Source organism: Agelaius tricolor, unplaced genomic scaffold (genome assembly GCF_023055355.1).
Source record: "Agelaius tricolor isolate 1412-34295 unplaced genomic scaffold, bAgeTri1.0.p SCAF_13, whole genome shotgun sequence".
Taxonomy (NCBI): Eukaryota; Metazoa; Chordata; class Aves; order Passeriformes; family Icteridae; genus Agelaius; species Agelaius tricolor.
Genome location: NW_027269273.1, coordinates 20,604,997 through 20,622,966, shown reverse-complemented (window position 1 = coordinate 20,622,966; position 17,970 = coordinate 20,604,997). Strand labels below are relative to the sequence as shown.

At 40.7% G+C, this 17,970-nt stretch overlaps 1 protein-coding gene across 4 annotated transcripts in view; it reads right to left on the bottom strand.

Moving 5' to 3' along the window:
* The window catches only part of PCGF5 (polycomb group ring finger 5), a 65,302-nt gene extending 48,368 nt beyond the window's left edge, over nucleotides 1-16,934 (bottom strand). Inside the window, exons 1-3 of one of the 4 annotated variants that reach the window (XM_071439106.1) lie at nucleotides 16,534-16,934; nucleotides 6,663-6,773; nucleotides 1,659-1,729 (exon numbers count right to left, since the gene is read on the bottom strand). The gene's annotated coding sequence lies outside the window, so the exon portion shown is untranslated. The remainder of the gene's footprint in view (nucleotides 1-1,658; nucleotides 1,730-6,662; nucleotides 6,774-16,533) is intronic. The other 3 variants (XM_071439112.1, XM_071439109.1, XM_071439111.1) reach the window with 3 other exon arrangements.
* Nucleotides 16,935-17,970: the final 1,036 nt, after the last annotated feature.

Here is a 17,970-nt window from a genome sequence, read left to right as displayed (position 1 = left end):
AAAGCTGGATTCTTCAGAACTTCATGCCTTATATAGTGTATTTATAGATACAAAATTTTATACGCTTGCAACTGAAACAGAACTTTTATTTTAATTGCATTTTTGAATTTGGTTTTAAGCAAGAGCAAATGATCACTTGAGATGGCTAAGATTCAGACCCATCAACTCATCTTTTTCATATTAACAAACATCTCATGAACATGAATATTGCTGTTTACACAGCCTAATCCCACACAATACCATCATTACTTCCTGAAACAAGTTATTTTTATGTCTCTATGATGTATTTAAATGTACTTTTACCTCGGCTGTGATGAAGAGATTGTTTGTTAATACACATCTAGAGCTGATATAGTGTTTTACAGCTATAAATGACTTACTAAAAAGGAAATAAAAATGCACAGTTATGCTCATTTACAAAGCAGCAGTTAATATTAATAATCACTGAAACAGAAATACTGTCTCGTTTTATGTTTGTAATTAACTGAAAGAATTTTTGCTTGGAAATAGAAGAATACTATGTTACAAATTCACTCTACAGTGAGGTTTAAATATAATATCTCCATCATTGCAGTGTTTGCAGTGTGGTTAGAAACGTGCTTGTAAACTATTCCCATTCCACACACACACAAGTACCACAATCTCCCAATAACCAGGGGTGAAGATATCAAATAAAGGATACCACCAGTGCCCTCAGTGCATTGATAACTGGGAGAACAAAATGTCACTCCTTCTAACTCCTGTGATTCTTATGTGAGAAAATTCCAGTGCATTGTCTAACACAAGTGTGCTGGAAGCCTGCGGACTATTCAGAATCAAAGTGGTCCTCTGGTCTACTGCTCTGCTGCACTTCTCAGTCCTAAAGCCACAAAAATGCCATTATAGTCCCAGAGGTGTTTTGTTATGTTTGTTTAGGTTGTGATCACTGCACAAGCAGAAATTGCTCATTTGAGACTGCCAAATTTGTGTTCTTTTTCTAGTCCCTTCCTCAGACTTCCCAAGCCCAGGATGGTTAGACACTGTAAGTATCTTCTATTCTGTCTAAAGTACTTCCAATACTTCATAAGCTCTCAAGCAAACTCTCTACTTCACCATGGAGTCAGGGACTCACTTCACGAGCATGTGAGCAGAGGTCAAGAAAGAATAAAGAATAAAGTTTTCACACAATATTCAAACATTGTTATGTAAAGAAAACTACTCACATGAGGAACACTAGACTGCTTACATCCCTATGGACTCTGTGTCAACAAAAATAACAGTACTCTTTTTTCTCTCTATTCCCAAAACAGCGCTCAGAGTAAACCTGCAAAACTCAGTAGATTCCAGCAAAAAATTCAGTTCCACCAGACTAATGCCAAATATGATATTTCAGATCTCATTTCTCTAAAAAAGGAATGCATTGTGTTAGACAGGAGTAGGCACAAACATAAGATATTCAGTCAAAACATCCAAAAGGCTCCTGCACAGGAAAATTGATACTCTAGCAGAGAAAGATGAGGATTATGTAATGCACACAACTGTATAAGTAGTCTGTTTTCTGCAGTGAGAGGAATGAAACAGAGTACCTGCTGACCTAAATACAAACTTTTGTCCAAGACAAACATAAATTCTTATTTTTCAACTCTTGAGCAACTTCAATGGGATACACAAATACGTACCTTGAATATCTTTTTGTGCAGATTTCCTTCTCAGTCCGAGTTAGAAATATTCATCTCCCACACCATGTGACCTATGAAATGTGTTCAAAAGCACTAAGGTTATCTATAAAATACTGTGTTCCTCCTTCCTGAAAAATGTTTTGTTATTCAGATGGTCTCTATGGCTTCTTAGAGCTTAAGTCTCAAATGCTTCTTAAGTCCTCCTGCTAAATAACTGCATGGGCCTGGCTAGGACAGAATTAACTTTCTTCCCAGCAGCTCATATGGTCTTTTAGTTACCTGCCCAAAACAGAGCTGACAGCACAGTAAGGTTCAGCCTATTGCTGGGCAGTGCTTGGTCAGCACACAGCCCTTGTCTCTTTCTCACTCCCGCCACAGCGAAGGTGCGGGAGAGGATACAACCAGATGATCTGAACTGAGCAGGGAGATATTTCATGCCATGTAACACCACACTCAGTCATGATAAGGAAAAACAGGGGCCTTAGGGATGTTAGCTGTCATTTCCTTGGAGCTGAATGTTCATCAGTCCTCTTGCAGGATGTGGACAGTAACTTTTTGCCCCACTTGCTTTCTTTCCTTCCTCTCATCTTTCATCTATCCTTCACTTTATAAACTTTAAAACTTTTTTTTTTTACCTCTTATTTTTTCTCTTCCCTCATCTCACAGGGGCTTGGGGTGAGTGAGTGAACAATTTGTGGTGCTTAGCTGCCCACTTAATCCACAAAAACAACATAATAAACAAAAGGAATGATTTCCCACCTTTCTGTTGTGCTGCCTGGTGATGTATGAGTAGGTACTGGGTGTTTATGCACACTTGTGACTAAGCCTGTATTTGTGTTACAAGCAGATATAGGCTGTCCCATTTCTCCATGGCCAGATGCAGATGGGCATGGCATGACATGAGCAACATCTCTGAGGGATGCAAAGAATGCAGGAGTGGGCTGGGTGCCGGATGAAGTCCTTACCTAGGCAGCATCTAGCTCAGTTTCTAGTTTGCCTATAGGTCAATTAGCATAATGAGAATAATTTTGTGTAATGCTATACATTGATTATGAGTTGTCAACATAAATGCTGCCAATGGACTTGCCCCAAACTAAACACAAAAATTCTACCAAAACACAGCTATGAACTGCACATGCTTCTCACCCAGGGGAGAGGATGTGTGAAAAGATTGTGACAGATGTTAGGGACATTGTTTACATTGCAGGAAGATGTTTCATTTCTATGGTAATAAATACTTTACAAGAAGCCATACAGATTTATGGCATAATCTCAGATATTTATATCAAGTTATTAAATATTTTTAAGACTGGGAATATACTAGATACAAATGATAGTATTTTTGGGTGTCATCCCACTAAATACTTGTTGCTTTTACTGCAATTCATAGAAAGGTACCATTTGTATTACTGAATATTCTTAATGTCCTCTCACTGAGCACTAAAATGCTGTATTACATCAAAAATAAAAAACACTTTGCATTAAATTTTCATTCATAAATTTTATGGGTAAAATAGAAATCCAATGTAGAATCTAAGTTAGAAGTCATTGCAAGCAATTTTCCCTACTGACTTTAGGGGATTTGAACCTGTGGCTTTTGACTCTTAAAATAAACACTGCATTACTGTCACATATGAAAAATATTATGAATAGTGAAGAACTAGTTTAATCTACTTCTTGGAGCACACTGAGAATCTCCTAAAGGGGCTTAAAGATTACTGCACATCTGAAGTAAAGCTCTATCTTGCATACCACTGAAATATTGTAAAAAGATGGCTTAAAGAATGTGGTTATTAACAGGGATATTTATTGATCATAACAAAATATTTCTTTTGTGTCAGTGGTCTGAAAAAAATTGCCACAATGAAGAGAAGGAGCCTTAAAGATAGGAATCCTGACTTCTTATGGCTCCTAAGAATATGCTAGTTTTATTTACACAACATACACCCCTGTGTTACTTTAGGGAAGCTGGGCATACAATTCCACACAATATTTATTTCCTCTAACATTTTAAAAATAAATATGAGCCATTCAATCGAGTCTGATTTTCTTCTTTCTGAAAGAATTCTGGAATGCTGATCTTGGACCATTCTGCACCTTAGCTGGTTTGTTTTTATTAATGGTTAAAACAACACATCTTTTCGAGGTTTATTTTTAAATAACATAAAAATATAAATGGAGAAGGATTTAATACCGAACAAACAAGGAACAGTATTTTTACAGAAAACTTCATGGCTAAGCAGATGTCTAACCTACTTTGAGACCAACATGTTATGCAAATACAGTACACAGCTCTCTCTTGTATCCCAGGGCTATCTTTTGCAGACCAGCTGTTGCTTTACTTTGCACATACTTTTTGAATACTACTCATCGAAAAAGAACATAAAAGACCATTTAGAACTTAGGTAGTCAGGTATTTTACAAGGGACCCTATCATGCCTTTATAAAGTGCTGACAAACCACACTAGATGTGTTGTACTTTGAAAATGTCTCACCTGATTAATGTCATCCTGCTGTCTTTTTGTTATAGATGTCTCTGTTCTGCTTTTTCTGAAATAGCAATCTGAATTCTGGAGAATTTCAGGTAATTGTGCGAAGAACTCTCTGCCAGGACTGTGTGCAATTAAACTTCCAAAAGTTACAGCAAAGACTGCAGAACCTTTACTGTAATAATTATCAAGTAAAAAAAGGCCAATTATCTAATCTGAGTTGCACTAAAAATATTTTCTCCTGTAGTTCAACAGATTATTTTGATTAAAGCATCCTTCTTAATTTTCCATTGTAAAGAGTGATCTACAAAAATCGTCACTGGTTTCAAATGTTAAAAAAATTTAAAAATACTTAATAGTAGTCTGAATTACTCTGGTTTTTATTACCTCATTTGCTAATATACAGTAATTTGATTTTCTTTTAATCAGCTAGACTGAATAACCTGGTTTTGAACAGGACTTACCTTATCTCAAATGTTTCCATTTAGTTCATGAAAGATAATATCAAGAGATGGCTTAATTACTCTCTGGAAGTGCCACCTTAGCTTTACTTTTACTAAGCTGTGCCCCCAGTCATCCATGATAAAGCATGTATGCCAAGAACTCTATTTTTTTTTTAGGTTTTCTCTATAGAACTTTCAAGATTTCTGCATCCTTCTTGATGTGTAATTGCCAGAATCAAGTTCAGAATGAGTGATGATCACAGCATTAAAAACCACTGAATCAATTTAATTCAACAACTGTTTGATATTCCCCTTGCCCATTCATCTAAGACTACCTTCATTCTTTTGTGTCCCCTTGACACTGGCAGCTGATTATACCATGACCCTTCAAAACTCCTTTAGAAGTCTGTGCTTTGTGAGGGATGAATGAGGCACTCTGTAAACAGAACCTACAAATAGTTTCTACATAGTGATTTCTCTTTGCTATTTTTCCTATTCTTCTATTTTATTATCTTAGATCTTAGCTCTGGAATATGCACTTGGAAGTGTATAAGACTTCTATTTGAACTCGTCTGATGTCAGGGAGCTTAATTACATTTATATGGAATATATCAATTTTAGAATTACTCCCTTGTGATATTTTCTGCTGTTTCCCTCATGAACAGCTGAACACTGCAGACTTATTTCTGCAGTTTTAAGTGTGGAAGGACATGAAAGCTTAGCCTTCCCCATTTTCATTGTTTTGCTTCCACCTCCTTTATGATGCTTTTTTGATTCATAATTAAGCTGACTCTAACATTTGAATCAAATGTCTGTTGTACAGAAATCATGATTACATTATTGTAAGGAAAGTCCCACATTATGTTTCCATTTCAATTCTACCGAAGAACTGCTCATTACTCAAGGGTCTGTGGCATCTTGTTAAACTAATTTTTTCATGAGTTTCTCCTCTCCCTGCTCCCTGTTCTTTTTTCTGGCTGCAATGAACACAAAACTAACAAACTTCTGGTAGCAGCACTCTACACCAGGTGAAGTTGGCACTTAGAAACAGTGAGATCCTGGCTTGAATTGCAGTGCAGTGGGTACTGAACAGGTGTTTTTATGCAAGGACACCTTGGACATAGGCCTGGAAAACGTACACAGAGACCTTCCAGTCTTCTGTCTTGCAATTTCAAAGACAAACATTTTGAAATTGTACCAGAAAGTTCATCTACATAAGATTAAAAATAATCAAGCCATTTCTCTGGGATTAGGTGACTGATTCCACTCACTAAACTTTTAGTCTGATGAGTCTTTACATAGCACAATTCTGGAAATAATTAAAGGTAAAAAAATTATGTAATTTTAGTGGAAGTGAAAAAAGAGCAATTAAGGTTTTCTAAATTTAAATAAAATTTATTGGGTTTTAACCATCTGATTTTAAATGAAAGACCCTTTTTCTTGCTTTGTGCAAATTCACAGATTTAAATTTAGAACTTCTGCAATAAGTATAAGGGATTAAAATTGTGGGCCCTTAAATTAGCAGGAATGCTTGCTAGTGCCTTCAGTGAAAACAGAGGCAGAAATAGACCAAGGTATTTTCTAGGTGAATAATGATACAGCTTTAAATGTGTGCAATATTTCAACATTTTCAGTGTTAAAAAAATGAATTGTCTTTTGATTTTATATTGTAGAGACTGGAGAATGCATCTCAAGTAGTATTTAGAAATGGTTTTCCTTCCTACATCTTAAGGAAGAAAATAAAATCATACTCAAAACATTTTCAATAGTGGCAAAAAATCTAGCACTAGAAAGTTGATCTGACTTTTTGGCTAGTTTCCATATAAAAAAAGTTTTCTTACATAGAAGATACTTCATTTGGTTAAAGGATGAAACATATCTTAGTGGATACCATGTACAACAGAGCAGGAGCTATGCTAGTGAGAACCCATTGAAACATAGTTTTTCTAGTAAAAAGTGATCTTTGCTAGCTCAATGAACTATTTTACATGCTATAATCTATGCTAAGCAGGGTTTGTCTTGCAGGGCAGATAGTGACCTGAATTCCAAGAAGAATATTTAGAATTTCATACCAGAACTTGAACTCTAGATTCTTCTCAACAATCCTTCTGTGATTTCTTTTCAGCATACACAGGTTTCTTCTTATTCCAAAATTTATCTTCTACTTGGATTTTGATCAGTTCCTTGTGTTTGTGAAACAAGAAGGAACATGCAAAGAAAAGAAAAAAAGACAATGAAAAAACACAGCTCTGAATAGGAAGCCTTGCTAACTCAGAAGTGTTGCAGAGAAAAGCACAAGCATGAGACCCAAGAAACAAATGATGTAAGCATATGCTTACATAGACAGCAACTCCAGCCCCACTCCCCTTTCCCCCCCTCCAATGAAAATATTCAGCATCTACTTGCTTACAGGAATACAACTCCAAAGAAGACTCTTAATAAGTCCAGTAATGTCTGGTGCAGGTAATTGCAATGCAGTTCACTCCTGCAGGGACATCCTAACTATGAAGGTACTGCAAAGATCTGATCTACTGCCTTTCCTCTAGAGAAGGAATACAGCCTAAACATCTCCTCCTGCACATATATTCTGAGCAAATAAAAGCACAAGTTGTAAAAGAGATTATTTTCAAAGGCTTTTTCCTGTGTTAGTGTCACTCAAAAAAGTTCTGAAGTTCCTGGTCATATTACAGTGATTAATTTTGGTACATAGGACAAGAGCAGCACAGTCAGCAGTTGGATTTCCATGCCCTGTTTAACTTAAATGGAATCACTGCTTTCCTTGTATTTGGTGTAGGTCCAGAGACTGAAGCCTGCAGAGCTGGTGACTTCCAAGGGAATATTGCTCACAGTACCATGATAAAATGAACAACAATGGAACATCAGGTTTTCTAGTCACTATTTAAAACCTGTGCACACTTAGAAAAAAAGGTGGTCAGAAAGAAGTGATTATAGTTCAGCAGTTCAATTATCTTGTGAGATGCAATGTAACACTTTATGCAACACCACTGTCCAGTATCTGAATGAATGATCACAATCATTAATGCCAATGTTCTACCACTCTTACAGCAACACCACACTGAGCTGTCAGATCTACTCTAACCTACAAAGAGCTCCTGCAAAACAAACTTCTGAGGCTTCACTCAATACAGGATGCTCAGCAATGTTTATGCTTTTCTTACTGGTAGCAAAGTACAGGAATCAACACTTAAGTGTCAATTGCAACTTTCAAGGAATGTGAGGGTTTATTGAAGTGAACAATATAAATTTCACCTACTCCAATAAGCAATAACATCACATTCACTGATGCATAAGACAAGGCTCTGCATTGTCCAGGTTCAAGTATTGTGGGCTTCTTTCTATTGTCCTAAACTTACACTAGTTCTTCCCTAAACTCTGCCTTTCTTCATGCAAATTCCACATTCAGAACTCTTCCACAGGATCACTACCATAGCTTCCTAAAAACCACTTTCTTTAATGAAGTATTTTTAATTAATCTTGTTTGTTTTAAAGACAAGAAAAGTTGCAAGATGGTTCTACTAGCAGTAAGATATGTCTGTGTTGGAAGCTGACTAGAAACCATATTCTAGTCAGGATTCTGTTCAGGGTAAAACCTAATGGTGTTACCATGGCACTGAGCCACAGCTAATATACTCTGTTTTTATATTACACTAATCATAAGCAGATATCTTCTCAGTTTCTTCAAGCTCGGGCAGCAGGAGCTTACATATGTTTAAAAATTACACAGATGCACCTCAATGCATAATTCCTTTAAGAACTAAAAGAGCACCTTTGTACTTCCAAGCAGCACACCCAAGCATGTTATGGAAAAATATACCTGAATGACTAATGTCTCTCCCCGAACTCAATTTGTCCATTATATTCCTTTGTTTAAATACTCAACCTTTAGACAAAACCAATCTCTTATATATATCCATGAGGCCAAACTCAACAGAATTCCATACCTAAATGGGCCCTGCTGAGATCATTATAACTTCAGTAAAAATTACAGACTTCAAAAGAATTGCAAAGAAAAAAAATCTGCGCCTTTGCACATATGTGAACTACAGCATTGGTTTTAATATTATATTTACTACCAAAAAAAATGGTATAAAAGACAGTTACACCCTTTTTTAGTATTGTACTCCCAGGTGTTTGATATCACACACAGTTATACTCACTCACTCCTCCAGTATTTCAGTAGTGCTCCCCAAATAGTAATAAAAGAATATTCTCCACAACCTATTCAACAAGACAACTCTGTGAGCCATAATTTACAGATACAGAAAAGGGAGACAGAGAAGTCTAAGTCCAAACTGTCTCATGTACTCTTTATTTCCATACACCTGATGTTCAAAGGTTCAGCTTATCAGGACACTCAGGACTGAGTAAATAGCTTTGTTTCACACAATTTTGATTGTACTGGTGATGTCAAAACAAGGGCAAATTTGGCTGCATGTGTCTCACATCTGTTAAAAATGAAAGGCCATCTGTGAACCCCTGACCTATATTACCTACCCGGCAAAAAATAGTAATTTAGTATCCAAGACAGGCAGATACTCCAAGGCAGTATTCACTTCCCTGAGCTGACTATCCTTTGTCTTCCTGCAACATTCCTCTTGTGCCCATTCTACACTCGCCTGCAGGTGATAAGGGAGTGCTGAGGAGAAAGCCTTTTAAGAACAAAGTGAGGAGCACTACAATGGATAAATTACAGTCACACCAACAACCTAAAATAAGAAATGTCCTAACATTTTGGCCCTTTAGCTATATTAGAACAGTTTAATTTTTATACTTAATCATTCCCAAAATACAGGAATTCTCTGCTGAGATACTATGGCTCCATGCAGTCTAAGCTGTCAGCAGTTTGACTTCTGCACCTGTCAAACAGACTTCACCTTTGTGAATAAACAGAATCAATACCAAGCCAGAAAGCACTGAAGTGAAGAGAGGTTCTTTGCTTGTTCTCTCTGCTGTTCAAGGAAGAACAAAGAAAGGGAAAGTTCTACTCAATGACTTGGCTACAGATACTGTCTTTGGAAAATGTCATGGGCAAACTCCCACCAGCCTCACCTAAGAACATTTTTAAACATAGATTATTTTTTTCAAAGGCTTATACTTAGATCAAACACTTCTATTTTCACAAGAACAGGAAAAAATACATTTATAATACAAGGGCAATAATTAAATCAAATTTGAGGTCCTGGCTTAATGAAAAGGTTACCAAAACCATTTTTACACTCGGCAAAATGACCACTACTCCCTAATCTTGTTCTTGGAATTATTTAATAACTGACAATTTTATAAGCAATTCAAGGCAAGGTCTATGGTGACTTAACTAAAGTAAGTACAAGGAGTACTTGTGGTTACTCTGTCTGCAGGCATATTCAGTACTGGCATAAAGTCAAGTGGATAAACTGAAGCTAGAGTTACAACAGTTTCCATCAGCTAAAGCTAATGTTTCAAATTATTTGTGTTTTTATGGATTCTTCCTTTGATTCATGAGAGTCAAGACACTTCCATTGAAAACATCCAGTAGAAATTACATGGTAAGTAGCTATCATCCCTTGTAAAAAATTTCAGTCAGCATATTACCTGTCAGTGTTCTCTCATATTACCCACCCACTCCAAAAGATGGAAGCTATAAATCCAAAAGTCCAATGTTTGGCAGATGTTTGCAAATGTTCTTTATTTATCAGACATGCTTGAGAAATCTAGGTGTAAAACAGCTGGATGGGAGGAGTTGGGAGGGTTCTCTTCTGCCAAGAAAGAAGTCAGATGCAGAGTTTGTATCTCATAGTCCAGAAACACAAAACACCAAACTTGCTCCAGCAGCTCTTGTCCATGTGACACAAACACACTGCCAGTGAAGAGCCTAGCAAGCATCCAAGAAAGGAAGACAAGAGATTACCCTCAGTAAATATTAGAGAACTGTTTTCTTCATGTATGCTGTTCTATTTATGCTATTCTCTCAATGTTACACACATATTAGCAAAGACTTCCAGTGCCAGAATGAAACCCCCACTTCTTAGTCCTGATCACCAAGTCAAATGTGGAAATGAGGGTTCACAGATCTTCTGGATATCAAAAATAATAGACTTAACTGGAGATACTGTCTTTAGTGTGTTGTGACACTCCAGCTAAGGCCTTCAGTGTTCTGGTGGGAATGATCCATTTTCTTTCTGCCCAGGACAGAGCACTACCTCAGAATTTCTAACCATACTAATGTCCCCTTTTTTATGTAGGTGATAACCACACTTTTCATCCAATGAGCTATTTCATTGCCATAACTGAAACAAACTTAGGGCAACTGTTCCAAATTTGGCCTAAACTTATGGTTAGATGAACAGCAGAGCTGATCTAACCAACCAAAAAGAAGGGGAGCACCATTTTGGAGCTTGTTGATCGATCTGTAAGTCCATTTAATAATCTAGAGCAGCAGAAAACTTCTTTCTAGTTTCTTGGTGGTTTAGTTAAACCTAATTTATTTGGGGGTTTAATGACTGCCAGGGCTCAGAGAGCATAAGCCATAGCAGCAGCACTTCCCTTGTTCTAAGCAGTGGCTGTAGATGTCTTCTGGAACTGCAGCCCTGGTTTATTGTTTGCTGCTATTGCTCAAAACCTGAAGAAGAGTTTGCATCCCCAACAGTTTGTGTGGTTTTCCCTATTGTACCAGTGGATGTACCTAAAGCTGCTACACCTGGAGAAGCCAGATGTTAAAGTAAAGCTCCTTTGTTACAAGTCTCACTGGTTTCACCCAGCTTCACAATAAATAAACTGAAAGAGCTTCTCTGAAATTAATGGTAATTTTGAATTGGAGATTAATCCCACGTAAACTTACATTTTAAATTTTCAGCAATAAATACATAAGAGTTACACATCAAGAGAAGATTTTAAACACTAGCCTGTGTAAAGCACCAACTGTCACTGAATACATAATTTCAAGTAAATCTATTTCCTATCTCTGATCACTATCCACACAAAAAACCCCATTTGTACTTTTAGTAAATATGTATTTGGGATGAAAGCATTAAAATTTACTTTATCTATGATATATCAAAAGAGTTAAGATGGAAAGCTGAAAAATATTGGTTTGATTAAGCAGCTCTTCAAAATCACTTTGTATGCAGGGAAATTCTACAGCCAGAATCAACCAAGAATACTTACTCAAAATATCATTTATATCATATAAAGGATCTTTTGTCTCTGCCGCTAGTACTGATGATTCTTCAAAAAAGTAAACAACAATTTTATAAAACCATGAAAGAAAGAAACATCTTTAACTTCATTCAATACACATATTGGCTATTTAAGAGATCATCTGAAAGAACTGTGTTTTCATGATGAAATTAATCAAGAGTCTGGTTTCTTACATATTCCATTCTTCTTCTTAAGGAAGGAAATAAATATAATCACATTTGCTTTAATCAGTGGTGACACTTCTCTAAGAATCTTTCAAGACTTTTATCTCAAGATCTACTACTTTTTTTGTGGCAGAGAGAATATCTCTCTCTGTCTGATCTGATTAGTGGTAACCAGCACTGAAATCTATCTCCAGAATACTTAAAATGTGGATTTCCTTACTTTAAGGTAGTTTGTTTATATACAAAGACTTTAATAGATGTAACACAATGCAAAATGTCAGACTGAATTACAGGAGGTTCCCCAAGAGCTTGTATTTCAAAAACTAAGCTGCCACAACAGGTGAGCAAAACAAGTGTAGGGTGGAGTTTGAAAGATGGGAATAACAAACTGGATGTGAGGGATTTTACAGCAATTACAAACTGGGGCTCTCCCTGCTGCTATCAGATTGTACTCACAGATTCAGCTCACAGAAAGTAATTCTGTAACACTGCCATCAATATCATGCATGTAATGACAATCACAGCCATGAATCAGGAGAATATCACTGCTCACCATTTAGGTCTCACTGCTATTCTTGCTACATCTCCACTGGTATGTTGTGTGTGGGAAGGGTTCTTTCTGATAAGAATTGCCGTGGAACACAAAGTGGTTTTCCTCCTTGTGGAAGAACCTATGCTGAAGCTGAGCAAAGGAGCCAGGAAAGGCATTCCCTGTTTGCAGTGTGGATACCTGTTCTCCAGCACTCATTGCTCCATCTCCACTGTGCCCTCTCTAAAACAATGAGCAGCAACTCAAGTGCCAGTGAAGACTCGGTGTGGGAAGGCAGTTCTTGGACCACTACAGACTGCAGCAACTTGGAGCTCTCTGTGATGCACCAGCCACTGACACAACAGAATCTCAAGGAAGTGAAGATCCTCCCAATAACTGTTATTCTCATCTTTGATCTCTTCTGAGAAAGTAAGTTTACTTGTCTTTTCCTGGTTAGATCTTTCATGAAAATAGGAATATTATGGCAAATCAGCAGGCTACTTTCTTAATTCCTTTCAAATCTCAAAACATACATAAACCAATGGCAAACAAAATTATTCTATTACAGGAAAAAAAATGACCAATGCACAGCAGTAAATGAACAGTTTGGTTAGCTGTTAGGAAAGCTACTGACATATGCATGAATTTCACTATTAATAATTGAATACATTGTTTCAGTTTAGGTAACCAGTCAAAATTATTTGTTTCACAAGTAAGAACTAATAGTGACAGCTATTGAGACCATAGTGCTCAAGTAACACTTTCATTCCAGAAGTGGCCCCCACCTGACAGTGAACAATTTCTGGTTTATAAGCAGTAATCCAGATAAGGACAGCAACACTTATATTTCCCATGGACACACATTGAGACAGACACTGACTTGTCACAGCCTGATGGAACTGGCTGCCAGTGCTATACCTGCTCTGCTCATTACAGGCTTCAGTCTCAAACCCTGTCAAGCTGTTATTTTTCATGGCACTACATCTACTGGAAAAGTTTAAAGATAAAACCACAATAATCAGGAAAATAAGCTTCATTGTAAGAAATGTTTAAGGCACTACCCACCATCACTCAAAAGATATAGCTACAACACTGATACAGAATCAACTTTGTTTCTTTATCTTTCAAATATTTAGTCTAATAATAGAAAAAAACTTTTTCCCAGACAACTGGAACAAATTTTTTTAAACTGAGGATTTGGGGAACAAACAACCCCAAGCTAAGGTGTACTTGGTGCAAAGTTTCCAACAGTTGAAGAAAGGATTCCCCTTTTCAACACCAGCAGTATGTCTTTCTACGGGAAATGATCAAAACTCTGCCTGGGACTATGATACTTGTTTAAAAAGCGTCTTTACAGCCAAAACTACAAAAAGGAACTAACCTTTTGGGTGATTTTTTTTTCCTCACTGGGATGTTCTAATTCAGATAGCTGGAAGAACATATAAAGATGCTGTTGGCACCATTCTTTCAAAAGGTCATGATAAGAACAATTCCTATGTATCCCCAACTTGGCAAAAATCAAGACACAAAGTTCAGACACTTCACTTTTATCTGCACTGCCCTCCACTTTTCTCTAAGTTCTTCTGTGCATTCCACAGTAACTTGCTTATCAGTCCTAAAAAGGGAGCTGCACAGGAGCAACTTTAAACCAATACATTTTTATCTAACTTTATTTTGCATATTCTGCAGGCTTAGAAGTGAAACCTAGAGTTTTTCATTTCCACTTTAAATCCTAGAGTGTTCATAGAGCAGGGAAAACCAGCTAGAGCAGAGTGGTAAGTCCACTTTCAGTATTATCTCCTTTACTGCTTTCAGCTGAGTTCTGGGCACATAGAATGCCCCACACACTATGTATTTATCCTCTTTTTAAGGAAATTAAATAAATAAGGATGAATGCTATTTGATTGTTGAATGAAATGCACAACTAAACCAGTATTTTTCCTGTTTTTTAACCTGACCTCCCAGCATACCTAAGAGATTCTCTATTACAGTGCTTTCACTGTCACGTGCAGTCTAAGCTTGGTTAACACTTCAGAATTTCTGACAGGGAGATGTTAAAATCCACGCAACGAACCCTGAAGTAATACAATTTCCCCACACTTTACTGCTCTAATCCTCTAATTAATACTATGAGGTGCCAGTGCATAGTTCTAGACAAACAAAAATGATAACATGTCCTTTTGCCCCAGCAGTGACAAACAGCAAAGCAATCCTTTCTGTTCCCACGTGGAGAGGTACAAAACACAGGCAGTGTGATAAGGGACACCTGATGCTACAGAAAACAGAATCGCTTACTAGCAGGACATGCAAAGACTTTCACACAGTCATACTGGAAATCCAGCTGGTTGGATGTGTGAAGCACTACCTCCCCACTAGAAGCAGTGACTTTGTTTCTTCACAGTGGCAGGTATGCCGAGAAAAAAAAAAAGAAAAATTAATCTTGTAAAATTCATAGTTCTGCCTCTGTACAGGAAGAGAAGAATGTGTCCCAAAACAGTGGAGGATGAAAAATCCACTTTGGAAGCAAGCTGCAGTTGAAGGGACAACTATATATACGATCCAGATCTATCCCATTTTAAACACCAACAGGGAAGAGGACCAGGAACAGAAGTCTATCTAGGTACAACTCCAACGTGTTTATTAAATCAACTAGCTTAGCTTTTAAAAATACATATTTATGGGTTTTTTTACTTCAACAGAGACTATTTTTGCTTAAAAAAACTAAGCAAAACAAAACCCAAATTAAAAGCATCTGGGATCTGTCTCTGGCTTGAGGGTATGGACATAGTGTGATGCTACTTTTAGGTATTATTGTTTAAATTTTACTTGAAATTAGTACACTTTGAATAACACAGTAACTTAATTCTTACCATTTACACCCTCCTTTTAACTATTTGGCTAAAATAATGGGTAACAAGTTGGTAACTGAAAGAGGTTACCATTTAACCACTGAGCCAGAAAAACTGCACTTGAATGGTGCAAAACTTTCACAGTTCACAAACCAGCCTCAGGAAACTGCTGGGTTTCTGAGCATTGTCTGTACTTCTGACATCCCATTGCGCGTCAGAAACTGACACCAACCTTTCACTATCTACCGTACCAACCGTGCTCCCTCTCAGTTGTGTATGTGAGATGATTCACTTGCTTTTATTTCAGGGAACTGATGATTCATTCAATCGTCTCCAGATCATATTAATCTACTAAACATGCACATAAAGGAAGCAAAAAATCAAGTTCTTAAACTTTTCTTTATGCTCGCGTGTTTATTTTTTTCTTTGAGAGAGAATAAAAGCAATTAAACATGGGAGACGAACCAGGACAGGTTGCGTTTCTGCTCAAAGGCAAGGTTTGGGGAACACACCCAACCCACGTGTAAAACGAGCAGCCGTATTCCAGCGGCGGACTGCGAGCGGAGGGGAGCTCCCGTCCCCTCCCGGCCGCTCCGGGCCGGGGCCGCTCGCTCTGCTCCGGTACCTGGAGCGGGCAAGGCGCGGCGGACCGGTGAGTTCCCCCCTCCGCCACACCGAGGGCTTGTGCCTCTCCTCCTCCGGTGACATCTTACATAATAAGCCGAGCTAATCACGCCGGAAGCGAGCCAAACCGCCACGGAGCATCAGCGGGGATAACTACCCGCGAGAGGAGATGCTCGGACCGGCACCCGCTCCTCGCTCACCGCCCGCCCCGGCGCCTTGCTAGAAAAATCCTCGCCGGGGCGGCAGCGGCTCCCGCAGCAGGCGCCAGACGCGGAGCCCTCGCTCGTCCCCCGCCGCGCTGCGCGCCGTCTCCCCAGGAAGCCGCCAGCATCGCGAACGGCATCAGCCTCTGCCGAGCCTCTCCCGAGCGCTCCCAGCCCCGCCGCCCTGCCCGGCCGCCGCCGGCTCCCCCCTCAGCGCCGAACTGGAGGAGAAAGTTACTCGGCGGCGGCCCGGCGTCCGCCGCTGCCGCAGTTCAAGAGCAATGTCACGTTCAACAACTTGTTATGACACATGATCCCCCCCGCACGCATCCGCACCTCGCCGCCGCCTGCCCGGCGGCCCCCGGCGGGCCCCTTACCTTCCCCTGCAGAGGCCACGGGCACCCGCGGGCGTGTGCGGGAGTGGGTGCGTGTGGCAGCGCGGGCGGCGCCGGCTGGGCGGGCGGGCGGGCGGGGGAGGGGAGGGCGGCGGAGCGGCGGGAACGCGCCTCGCCGGACTTGTCAGCGGGCGGGGGCGGCTGCGGGGCGGCGCGGGGAGCGGCGCGGAGGGGAGCGCGGGGGGCGGAGGAGTTCCCGGGGCTTGTTTACGCATTGCCGCCCGCCCGGTGCAGGCGCTGCACTCTCTGATTGGACACAAACTGGGGCACAGCCCGGCTCGGGCGCTGCCGCCCCGGGGGCCCCCGGCGCCGCTCAGCCGCCGGTAGAGCCCCCGCCGGGCTGCGGGGCTCGGGGCCGCCGGTGCCCCGCGGGCTCTGCCGGCTCCCGCCGCCCGCCCGCCCTCGGACGCTGCCCAGCCGCCGCCCCCGCGCATGCCCGGCGCGCCGGCGGGCCCGGGACGCGCATGCGTCCTGCGCGTGCCCGCTGAGGCGGAGGGGCCGGCGCGGAGCCGCTGCCCGGCCGGTGCCAGCGGGAGCGCGGCCGGGGCGCTCCGCGTTGTCCTTGGCGGGGCGGGGACGGGACCGGCGGAGCCGCCCCCGCAGGCACTGGTTATGTAACCGGGGGGTGTCTCTGGCGGCCCCGCGCCACCGCCCCTGTCAGCGGTAGCGCCTCGGGAGGAGGGGCTGCCGCTCGGTGCTCCCGTGGCTGCGTTTCCCGAGCGGGGAGCTGGATGTGCTCTCTCCGCCCCAGGGACGGGCCCCCGCTAAGTAGCGGCAGCGGCCGCTGCCCTTTTCTGCCCCTTCCCCGGACAGGTGCGGCCTCATCCCGGGGCCGGGGACGAGCAAGAGCACATCTACAGTCAGACCCTTCTCCTTCGCCCGCCCTTAGCGCATCCCATCCCGAAAACTTCAAAGTTTGGGCAGTACGCGGTGTCCACGCGTCGGTGCGGAGCGAAGAGCCCCGGGCAGCGAGAGCCGCTGTGTGTGGGCAGCACTGCTCAGAAACACCGCGCTCTTCCCTCGGTGTAGGCAAAAGGCCACCCCAGCAATGGGGATTTTCTCCTGGATTTATTTCTGCTGGAGTGGGCACGACTCATATCCTTGGTAAATTCCATTGAAATAAACAGTTTTAAACCAAGGAAATAATCAGAACATAACACAATTGTACGACATTACTCATATACTCATTATGTCTAAATAAGCAGCTCCTTAATGCTCCTTTTACTCCCATCCCACAATCAGAAAATGACAATAAATGTAATAGGAAAATATAAGCTATGAGAGCTCTTTGCAATAGGAATCCCCACTATGCATGTACACCCCACGGGAACTTCCCTGACTCATTTTCAGATGAGTAAGCTTCTCAATCAATTTTTCTGGCATTTGATGGTAAAGCGCTCAACTTCCTCATCCTGCTAA